At 41.3% G+C, this 12335-nt stretch overlaps 1 protein-coding gene across 6 annotated transcripts in view; it reads right to left on the bottom strand.

Moving 5' to 3' along the window:
- REPS2 (RALBP1 associated Eps domain containing 2) overlaps positions 1–12335 on the bottom strand; it is a 202365-nt gene that overhangs the window by 133057 nt on the left and 56973 nt on the right. The window lies entirely within an intron of this gene.

The raw sequence follows: 12335 nt of genomic DNA, 5'->3' as shown, positions 1-12335 counted from the left end.
AGAAAGAAAGAAAGAAAGAAAGAAAGAAGTGAAACAAGCTGGTCACGAAAAGACAGGTACTGTGTGGTTTCACTTATATGAGGCATCAAGAGTAGCCAAACTCATAGAAACAGAAAGTAGATGGGCAGGCCAGGTGCAGTGGCTCACACTTGTAATCCCAGCACTTTGGGAGGCTGAGGTGGGCAGATCACTTGAGGCCAGGAGTTCAAGACTAGCCTGGCCAACATGACAAAACCCCATCTCTACTAAAAATACAAAAATTAGCTGGGTGTAGTGGTGCATGCGCCTGTAATCCCAGCTACTCTGGAGGCTGAGGCACAAGAATCTCTTGAGCCTGGGAGGCAGAGGTAGCAGTAAGCCATGATCACATCACTGCACTCAAAAAAAAAAAAAAAAAAAAAAGGCAGTTGCCAGGATCTGGGTAGGAAAAAGAAAATGGGAAGGTGTTTAATGAATACAGAGTTTCCACTTTGTAAGGTGAGGTGAAAAGGTTCTAGAAACTAGTTACCCAACAATGTGACTATATTTACACATTACTGAATTATACATTTAAAATGGTTAAGATGGGAAATGTTATTTGTATTTTATCACAATTAAAAATTTTCCATTTCAAAACATTTTTAATGGCAAAATTTTAATAATCTATTTTAACCCAATATTATCATTTCAACATGTAATCAACATTAAAAACTATTAATGAAATATTTTACATTTTTTTTCATATTAAGCCTTCAAACTCCCATGTATATTTTACCCTCCTTGCATACCTCAATTTGTGCTTGTCACATTTTATGTGCTCAACAGCCACATGCAGCTACTGGCTACCATACTGAAACAGCACAGCTCTAGTTGATAGTTGCTACATGGGAATGTGAGCCATTGTGGCCAGAAATCTGTATTTTACTGTATTTTATTATTATTACAATGTTAAATGTAAGCAACTAATTGATTTCTTTTTAAATTATGTAAAGAGTATTCTGTATGGTGGGATGATTTATAGGGAATTGTAAGTGTTCCACTTGAAGAATTTTGACAAATACATGTGTATGTATATCTATATATATATCTATATATATATAGATAGATATATATATCCCTGTAACCAACACCCAAATTCCCAAATTAAGATACAGAATTTTCCTTCATGTTCCTTTCCAGTAATCCCCTCCCTTTGTTCCACCGAGCAACCTCTGTACTAATTTCTATACTTGCAGATTATCTTTGCCATTATGGAACTTCATAAATTGAATCATACAGTATTTGTTCTTGTGACAAGCTTTTTTTACGACCTTTTTGTCTGTGATAATCACCCAATGTATTGTACACATAGTTCATTCTTTTTCATTGCTATGGAGCAATCCACTTTTAAGAATATATTGAGCCAGGAGCAGTAGCTCACACCTGTGATCCCAGCACTTTGGGAGGCCGAGGTAGGTAGATTTCTTGAGCTCAGAAGTTCGAGACCAGTGTGGGCAACATGGCAAAACCCCATCTCTACAAAAAATACAAAAATTAGCCAGGCGTGGTGGTGTACACCTATAGTCCCAGCTACTCAGGAGGCTGAGGTGGGAGGATGGCTTGAGCTTGGAAGGTGGAGGTTACAGTGAACTGAAACAGCACCATTACACTCCAGTCTAGGTGACAGAGCAAGACCCTAAAAGCATATATTGAAAATTTTAATCCATTATCGTGTGATAAACATTTGGGTTGTTTCCAGTGTGGGCCCATTGTAAATAAAGCTGCTGTGAAATTCTTTTAAATGTTTTTTGATGGACATGAATTTATTTATCTTGGGTGTATACCTAAGAACCAAATCCAGTCTGCTGCCTATTTCTGTACATCCCGCAAGCACAATGTTTGAATATTTGCAAAAAAAAAAAAAAAAAAAAGAAAAAAGAAAAATATTTCATGATGTGAAAATTATATTAAATTCAAATGTCAGGCCAGGCATAGTGGCTCACACCTGTAATCCCAGCACTTTGGGAGACCAAGATGGGTGGATCATTTGAGGTCAAGAGTTTGAGACTAGCCTGACCAACATGGTGAAACCCCATCTCTACTAAAATACAAAAATTAGCCAGGCGTGGTGGCACAGGCCTGTAGTCCCAGCTACTCAGGAGGCTGAAGCAGGAGAATAGCTTGAACACAGAAGGTGGAGGTGGCAGTGAGCTGAGATCGTGCCTCTGCAGCACTCCAGCCTGGGTGACAAGAGTGAGACTCTGTCTCAAAAATAAAAAATTAAAAAAATTAAAAATTCAAATTTCAGTGTTCATAAATAAAGTTTTATTAGCACACAGCCATGATCCTCTGATTACATGCTGTCCATGGCTACTTTCATACTACAACAGAGTTGAGTAGTTGTGACCAAAATCATACTGCCCACAAAGTCTATCTGACCCTTTAAAGTGGGCGAAGGACATGAACAGACACTTCTCAAAAGAAGACATTTACGCAGTCAAAAAACACATGAAAAAATGCTCATCATCACTGGCCATCAGAGAAATGCAAATCAAAACCACAGTGAGATACCATCTCACACCAGTTAGAATGGCGATCATTAAAAAGTCAGGAAACAACAGGTGCTGGAGAGGATGTGGAGAAACAGGAACACTTTTACACTGTTGGTGGGAGTGTAAACTAGTTCAATCATTGTGGAAGTCAGTGTGGCGATTCCTCAGGGATCTAGAACTAGAAATACCATTTGACCCAGCCATCCCATTACTGGGTATATACCCAGCCATCCCATTACTGGGTATATACCCAAAGGACTATAAATCATGCTGCTATAAAGACACATGCACACGTATGTTTATTGCGGCATTATTCACAATAGCAAAGACTTGGAACCAACCCAAATGTCCAACAATGATAGACTGGATTAAGAAAATGTGGCACATATACACCATGGAATACTATGCAGCCATAAAAAATGATGAGTTCATGTCCTTTGTAGGGACATGGATGAAGCTGGAAACCATCATTCTCCGCAAACTATTGCAAGGACAAAAAACCAAACACCGCATGTTCTCACTCATAGGTGGGAAATGAACAATGAGAACACATGGACACAGGAAGGGGAACATCACACACTGGGGACTGTTGTGGGGTGGGGGAAGGGGGGAGGGATAGTGTTAGGAGAAATACCTAATGTTAAATGACGAGTTAATGGGTGCAGCACACCAACATGGCACATGTATACATATGTAACAAACCTGCACGTTGTGCACATGTACCCTAAAACTTAAAGTATAATAATAATAAAATAAAATTTAAAAAAGAAGAAAAAAAAAAGAAAAAGGTTGTTGACCCTTGTCTTACAGAATTTGATGGCTGAAGTGAAAAGTGGTCCTACTAAATCAATAAGGTTGCATTTAACAGAAAATATTTTACACTGTTTGAAGCCTTTTATTTAAATCATTTAATTAAAAATTCAGTTTCTCAGTCACACTAGCCACACTGCCACACTTCAAGTGCTCAATAGCCACACATGGCAAGTGGCTACCATATTAAATAACATAGTTGTAGATGCTTTTCTACAATGTTTGATAAGGGATTCCCTGATTTTGTGCTTACAACAAGTCTATAAGGCAGGTGTTATTGGTATACCTTTTCCTCCAGGGAGTCATTTGAAACAGAGAAATTAAGAAACTTGCCGGAGGCCACACAAATAAAAGGTAATGAAGGAAAGATTCATAATGAGGTAGCCTATTGCTAGGACCTACATTCCCAGCCACAAGGCTATACTACCATCCTGAACATTAAAATTCTTTCTAGTACAGATTTGAACATTTAGCATGAAACTGTGGCATTTCAGAAAATAATCTAGAGAAAACCTGCTCAAATGTCTGCATTTTGCAGGTGAGGAAATAAGCCCAGGAAAGAGAGAGCAAGACTTGCCTTAGTCATGCAGCAATACAGTGGCAGAGCTAAGACCGTAACAAAAATTCTTGACTCCTGACTCCTGGCTCCTGGCTCCCTTCTCTCCCACTACTTTTTGTTACCTATTCACTTATACCAGCTACTTATACGTTAACAAAGAATTATGACAATAATGTTGTATAATTCCAAAGTGAAACCATCCCTACACATTTTCCTGAAGTTACTTTGGGGGAAAACAGAAAACAAAACAAAAAAAAAAATCAGGCCAGTCTTATCAACTCAGGCCTGAGTAATCAAAGCTATCTAGTCTCCTATTATCCTCCTATCTGCCCATTGATCTGAAATACCTCTTGTCAATTAGGAAATGGGTAGGTAATCGCTAGATGGCGGGGTGGAGGTTACAATGGGAAGGGTGATCTTGTAAATGTTTGGCAGAGGAGGATGGTGGATAAGTTAAATTTCCTGGCCATACCACGGGTAGAACCCCAGGAGTGAGTTAGGAGGTCCACAATCCACTGGGCTCTGCTGCTAGCAAGCAGCATCCCTTTTATTTTACCTCTTTGGCCTTCAATTTCCCCACTATGCATCTTCCAACTTACCTCCTCTATATCCATCCCATACACTGCATTTCTCTGGAAGAAGGGCTCTTCACTGGGCTCCATAAACCAGCTCTAGGGGTCCAGAAACCCCTGACATTGAAGGCAACATTTTTTACATAATGTCAATGTGTATTTTCCTGCTAAGATCCAGAGCTTTTACTAGATTGTCAAAGAATCCCACAACAAAGATTTTTACAAATAAGGTGAAAATCCACAGCTCAAAAGGTTGGGGAGAACCTTTGGGGAGGAGCAACAATAGAGCTAATGACAGCGGTATGGGGTAGAGGGACACACCCCTAGAAAACACAAATGTCCAGCCGTACAGTCAGTGAACCTGCATAGGCGAACTTTGTCCAAAGCAGCTCTGTGTCCCTGTAGCAGGGCTAGGAGAGGGGGTAAAGGAAATTGACAAAGGAACACTGAGGAAAAAAAAGGAAAGGGGGATTGGGTTGGACGTCAGTCAGAAAGGATGAGTTGACCTTAGCTTAATGAGACATCCCAACATAGTATTTAGTGTTCAAAATACAGAGACACTGTGTGGACACACACACACACCACACACACATCACACACACACACACACACACACACACACACACACACACACACAGAGCCAGCTACAACCTTACCTCCTGGGCTTCTTTCTTTACCCTTGGGCTTCCTATCCTGTCTTTTCTATGAATTACCAAACTGGTTGTCACACTCAAAAGATTTCTCTCCTAGCCCTAAGAGATAGGGAGGGTTTGTCAAACAGGCAAAGCACAGGGAACCCCACCCTCAATTCAACCAGAGAATAACTGCTTTTATTTTTCCTTGAATAAAATAATTCTTCTTTGAAAACAAAAGCCACAGAAATAGGACTCAACGCTGCAAAATCCTTCTACCTTTCTTGTATGATTAAAAAAACAAAAAAAAAAAACAAAAAAAAACTAACTAGAGCACAGGAAGCAAGGCAGCAGGATTAGAGTTCCTAAGTCTTGATCCTTATTTTACAGAAGGCTTTCTCAGTCTCAACATTACTGGCATTTTAGATTAGATAAGTTTGTTGTTGTTGGAAGAGGGGGTCCTGTCCTCTGCAGTGTAGGGTGTTGAGCAGCATCCCTGGCCTCTACCGGCTAGATGCCAGGCAGTCCCCTTCCGCAGCTGGGACAACCAAAAATGTCTCCTCACCTTGCCGAAAGTCCCTAAAGGGACGAAATCACCTAGGTGGAGAACAACTGTTTTGCAGATAAGGGAGGAGTCAAAGGGAATTCAATGATTTGCCTCAGTATCTTCTTGGCAGTAGAATCGTGACCACAACAGTGGCTCACAAATTTGGGGATTTCACAAAATAGGAAAAATCTCTCCCCCAACAACAACAAAAAAAGAAATGAAGAAAGCCAACATAAAGTTGCCAATGTTTTATCTCGTCAAGGATTTTACCCCAAACTATTACCCATTAGCAGTTTCACAAAGGACACTTAACAAGAGGAACCAAAAAAAACCCAATCTTAGATTTGAATACATTTAGCTTTATAAATAACTCATTCTTTTGTCCTAATTCTAAACTGTGCCAGACTGCAACCAGACCATAAACCAGTTTGGGGAACACAGCCCCAAAGACTACATGAATCATGTCATTGCACCATCAGAGTTCACAGGCTCCCAAAGGGACTAGTGAAAAGAAATCACGGGGTCTGTCACCTTGACTAGGAAAAAAAAAAATTACAACTTCATTTTACCTACTATAACTGAAATTTAGCATTTCTTTCCATTATGAATGTAGGCAACAAGCCACTGTATTATCACTAGCAATACCGGTAACTTTGTCACCTATCAGATTAGGGTTTTGTTTTTTTTTGTTGTTGTTGTTGTTGTTGTTGTTGTTGTTTTGAGATGGCATCTCGCTCTGTCACCCAGGCTAGAGTGCAATGGCGTGATCTTGGCTCACTGCAACCTCCGCCTCCCGGGTTCAAGTGATTCTCCTGCCTCAGCCTCCTGAGTAGCTGGGACTACAGGTGTGTGTCACCACGCCCAGCTAATTTTTTTCTATTTTAGTAGAGACGGGGTTTCACCATGTTGGCCAGGATGGTCTCAATCTCTTGACCTCGTGATCCACCCTCCTCGGCCTCCCAAAGTGCTGGGATTACAGGCATGAGCCACCATGCCGGGCCAACATCTTGAAGTACTGTTTATGCATATTACTAATTTGAAAAAGTAGTGGTTATTTCAAACACTGTTAGATGCTTTATTTAATGCATTAATAAAGAAGCATATATGTTTTGGGGGTTGGTTTTTTTTTTTTTTTTTTGAGATATAGTCTCACTCTGTTGCCCAGGCTGGAGTGCAGTGGCACAATCTTGACTCACTGCAACCTCCACCTCCTGGGTTTAAGCTAGTCTCCTGCCTCAGCCTCCTGAGTAGCAGGGATTACAGGCATGTGCCACTACGCCCGGCTAATTTTTGTATTTTTAGTAGAGACAAGGTTTCACCACGCTGGCCAGGCTGGTCTCAAACTTAGTAGAGACAAGGTTTCACCACATTTGCCGGGCTGGTCCCGAACTCCTGGCCTCAAGTGATCCGCCCACCTCGGCCTCCCAAAGTGCTGGGATTACAGGCATGAGAAACTGTGCCAGGCCTAGAAGCATGTATGTTGTTATATAACAATTTAACTATTTTAGTGATTATTTCAGTATAATTGGTTTCCATTATAATCTTATGTCTTTGTTGCATTTAAAACATAATTCTGAGAAAGGGCCCACAGGCTTCAGACTGCCAAAGGGGCTCCTGGCACAAAAATGATGAGAAACCCTACTCTAGGTTCTGCCTAACCTTCCCTCAGTCCTCACACATGCTCAACTTCAGACCCTGGAAAGAAAGGTAACAGCAGGTCCCAGGGCAAATGTTCACCACATGATTTCCTCATCAGAAATTCTCTACCAGTCCTTAATTTTCACCTTCTTTCCTTCTGCCCTAGCTGTTTTGCCATCTGTTTAACCCCAACTCAGACTAGGGTGGGGCTAGAGAGATACCTAGTGCCAACATTTAAGGAGGCACGCACTCTCAGGGTGGTGTAAATGTAGAGTCGGCACTTGCCCTGAGAGTAAGTGCCCCCTTAAATCATGTGCCCTGTGTCGTACAGCACCCTAGTTCAGATGCAGCTACTGTAACTACACACACACACACACACACACACACACACACACAGTTTAAGCAAAGCTCTTAAAAATGCTTAATGCAGCTTTTATTCTTAAACATGTCTCCATACAAAAATCACCTGGAGAGCTGTTAAAAATTCTGATGCTCAGACCGGACTGCAGATATATGAAATTAGAATTTCTGGAGATGGACCCAGGCATCTGTATTTTTTTATTTTATATTTAAAGCTCTCCAGGTGGTTCTCAAGTGCCGACAAGGTTGAGAATCAGTGCCTAAGAAAGATGATATGCAGACTGAGATGACTTCTGTAAAAACTCCTCTGGAGTTCCAGGAGAATCTGAATTCCAATCGTTTTAGATTAAAGAGTGGCAGATGATTAAGACACCCTCCTCATGCGTAGACATGCATCTCTTCATTCATTCATTCAACCAATACACACAGAGTGCCTATAATGCCCCACAATGCAAGGGGTGTCAGATCCTCTTCCCTCCCCCTTACACAAACTGGACAAGTGAGGAAGACAGACAAAAAAAATAGTGAAACCTGTAAGGAATATTTGCAAACTCTGCTAAGTGCTATCAGGAAACAGACGCTGGGAAAGAACAAAGTGGGGAGGAGATTGCCCTGCAGAAGCATTACCCAGCAGGCCCACCCAAGGATCACCTCACTTCCTAGGGATATGGACTTCTGCTCTGAGTTACTGTTTACTCTTGGTTGGGCATTTGATAATCCTGAAAGGGTAGATATTAACTTGGAAAAAACTGTTAGCTAACAAGTAATTCTTGTCTGACGGCAATGCAAATACCTTCATCTTAGAAAAAAGTACAATAGCCAGGCTGCACTTGTATTACCCCGTAGGGCGTTAATTAGCTTTATACCTAATTTAGCAATTCTATTCCAGCATCCTTTCTTCCTATGACTATAAATAAATCTGACTCTCTATACTTTCTTGAGCCAGTTTTACCATATGCGGGTTCCTTCATGAATTAATGAATCTGACAGAACTACTTTAGGTAGGATAGTAGGGACAGACTCTGAATCCTGAAGGTTGGGAAGGAGCCAACCAGGGGAAGCAGAAAGGAAAAACAGATCCCTAGGAACCCAAGACTGCAAGATAAAATGGACATATGGCCTGCAGCAGGAAAGAAGTCACCCAGAAATGGCTAGAAGGCCACTGAGACTGGGGAACAGGTAGTGAGCAAGGGTTTAAGATTTGAGATGAGGATGGAAAAGTAGGCAAGAACTAGATTGTGTAGGGTGTTACAGATCAGTGTAGGGACTTTGAATGTTTTACAAAGTACAACAAGCAAACTACTGGAGGGTTTAAAGGATGAGGATGGAATAATCTGCTGTGTATTTTGAAAAGATCACACTTTCAAAAGTAGGAAAAGAGGCTGGGTATGGTGGCTCATTCCTATAATCCCAGCACTTTGGGAGGCTGACACAGGAGAGTCACTTGAGCTCAGCAGTTTGAGACCAGCCTGGGAAACATAACAAGACCCCCATCTCTACAAAAAGACATATATACTAGCCAGGCATGGTGATGTACGCCTGTAGTCTCAGCTACGCAGGAGGATCATTTGAGCCTGGGAAGCAGAGGCTGTAACAAGCCGTGATCACACCACTGCACTCCAGCCTGGGTGACAGAGTGAGGCCCTGTCTCAAAAAAAAAAAAAGTTGGGAGGCTGCTGAGGCAGGCCAATCACTTGAGCTCAGTAGTTCAAGACCAGCCTGGGCAACATGGCAAAACCCCATCTCTACAAAAAATACAAAAATTAGTAGGATTAGTAGGGAGTGGTGGCGCATGCCTGTAGTCCCAGCTACTCGGGGCGCTGAGGTTGGAGGATCCCTTGCACCCAGGAGGTCAAGGCTGCAGTGAGCTGTGATCGTGCCACTGCACTCCAGCCTGGGTGACAGAGCGAGTCTCTGTCAAAAAACAAACAAACAAAAAACCAGTGGGAAAAGAGAGATCACAGTAGAGAAGAGAGGAGGGGCTAGGATGCCAATCCATTCTGGTGTCCAGGTAAGTAGATGAAGGTTGTATGGTCTAGTAGGGACAAAGAGATAGAGGCAACAGGGAGTGAGATTGGAGCCACATTGCTAGGACTTTTGATGGATTCTATTAAGGAGTGAGGGAAAAGGAGGAATCCAGGATGGCTGCTGAGTTTCTGGCTTGTGCAGCTGAGGATGGTGGTGGCATTTACCGAAATGGGAAGGACTAGGGATTAGAGGGTCACGCACATACACACAGGTGCATGTTATTCATGACATAAGGGTATCCATCCACAACTCCCTGGGTATGATGCCCTGGGTTGACAGGGCTAGCACAGCCTTTCAGATTAGGTTCTCACAGAGTGATCCCTTTGGCCTTCAAGATTTGTGTCATCAAGCATTAAGCTAATAGATTTCAAGCAACAAACTGGAAAATTCTAAGTGGCAGCTCAAAGTTTGGCCCAATCTTGCCCTAATTCTTATTCAACATATGCTAACTGCAAATAATTTTATTTAATCAATCTTTAAATGGATTAGTAGGGAGTGGTGAAGGAAGATAATTCAGAATTAACTCTGGACATATATAAACTCTCAGAGGTAAAAGGCAGCAACTGGGTTTATAAAATAAAACTGAGAAAGCCTTATATTTGTGATAAACTGTTAATCCTTTACACAAGTGATAACTTCAACAATCCTGCTCCCTGCCCTCAGGAAATTAAACTGTCAATCTGGGCACAAATCAGGTAAAAGACTTAGGTCTAACTTAAAATAAGTAACAAAAGTGTCAAAAGTTTATTCTGTATACAATAAAGCAGCTCTAACTTTTCCAGAAGATAAAATTGGAAGATACTATAATAAAGCTTAATGATCATTTACAATGGAATAAAAACTATCAGTGCCTACCACAAATCCAAATTCAGTGTGATGCAACTTTCAACTAATCAAAGCAAATGGCCGCTGTGTCTTGCAGCAATGAATACTAAGCCTGCCTGTCAAATGACACTCCATCAAGAAACCTATTTCAAAGAACAAAATTCTGTCATACCAAGAGATGCCTTTCAAGTCCAATATTTTTCCCATTCAGAAAATATTCTATAACAGATTACTGTCAGCATCTTACTAAATAGAAAAAATTGAGACAAGGCTATTTTGCATAGAAATTAAGAGCATGGGGACTGGAAGTAGATCCTGGCTCCAAATTCTACTAACCTTATGTTCTTAGGTAAGTTACTCAACCTCCCTAAAGTTCAAATTTCCATACTTGTAAGATACGAACAACGGCAGCACCATAGTAGAGACCTGCAGTGTGCAGCCATAACCATAGTAGAGACTTGCAGTGTGCAGCCATAGTAGAGACTCGCAGTTGTCCTCTCCTTGCAGGCACAGGAGAGAATTGTGTTCTCCCACCTGCTCTGCACTGAAGCAGATTAATGTGACAAGTTCTGGCCAATGCAGTGTGGGCAGCAATAACTTCAGTCATGTCTGGGCCAAAGCATTTAACCGCTAGGGTGAGATACTCTTTCCCTGGTGTGGCGATTATGGGAACAGGTGTTGTGCTAGAGGTGCCACAAGATAAAGCAGCCAGGATCACATGGTCACCACATAGAGGGCAGCTGCCCTGGAGGGTCACCCTGACCCACTGCAAAGTGGAAAACGAACCTCTGTCTGGTTGAGGCACTGAGATTGTGACATTTGTTATCGCAGCTTATCCTAAGCAATGCAAACTGACACAAGTACCTAATTTAGTAGGGTGTCATGAGGATTAAATGAAAGTGTCTGGCACAAGCTAGCCCCCTGATAAAGATTAGCATGATGACTGCCACCTCCTGACGGTTAGTGTGAAGGGCTTGGTCTTCCACAGCCAGCCATCTATGGCAATCTTCTCGGCCATTTGGATTGTCCTACGAGGTTTCCATGGGCTCACCATAAATCCTGAATCCACTTGTATGTCTATCAGAGACTTCACAGGACAGGCATGAGCAGTTAAGAGGTTTTTAGTCTCAGAATGAGAAAAAGAAAAAAAGTTCCTACATACCTGTATGGACATATGAAAGTAATCTGTATCAAACTGAATTATCAGAGGACCTTGGCACACCCCTTGAATAATCACCTTTTTCATACAGATTTTTAAAACCAATCCTGAGGCAGCAGAAATACTGCTAATAGTTGGGGGTTTTGCTTTTTGTTTAAATTGTAGAAAGTGCTCAAGCATACAGTGGGTTGAGGGCAGGGATGGCAAGATGAGAAAATATTAAATCAGAACCTTAAGAAGATAAATTCATTCTGCCAAAATTTTGGTAGCACCCAAGTACTTACTAGCATCAGAACAGTGCTTTGGAAATTAAGAATTAAAGGCTGAGCACTGGCAGGTATGGGAAAGAGAAAAGGCATAGTTCCACTCAAACTCCCTTGTTATTCCTCTAACAGAGCCTTCAATAACATTATAGATACCTCAAGTGGAAAATTAAACTCAATGTGATTATTTGCCACAGGCTCTAGAATTCCTGGCCCAATCTCTTCCTGCTAAAGAATAAAATCTATTTTAACTGCAAATCAGTTAAAATGAACTAATCTCAGGTTACTCTCAGAATTTTCCCCATTTAAAAAAGAAAGAAACTAAGCTACCTACCTGCCAAGTTTTCTTATTTTATTTTGCAGAAGAGTTGGAGGAAGCAAGGAGAAATTCCACAAAAGTTTAAACTCATTAAAAATGGTTCTCATAAATGA

This window comes from Pan paniscus, chromosome X (assembly GCF_029289425.2).
Source record: "Pan paniscus chromosome X, NHGRI_mPanPan1-v2.0_pri, whole genome shotgun sequence".
NCBI classification, from domain to species: domain Eukaryota; kingdom Metazoa; phylum Chordata; class Mammalia; order Primates; family Hominidae; genus Pan; species Pan paniscus.
This window is presented reverse-complemented; position numbering and strand designations above follow the sequence as displayed.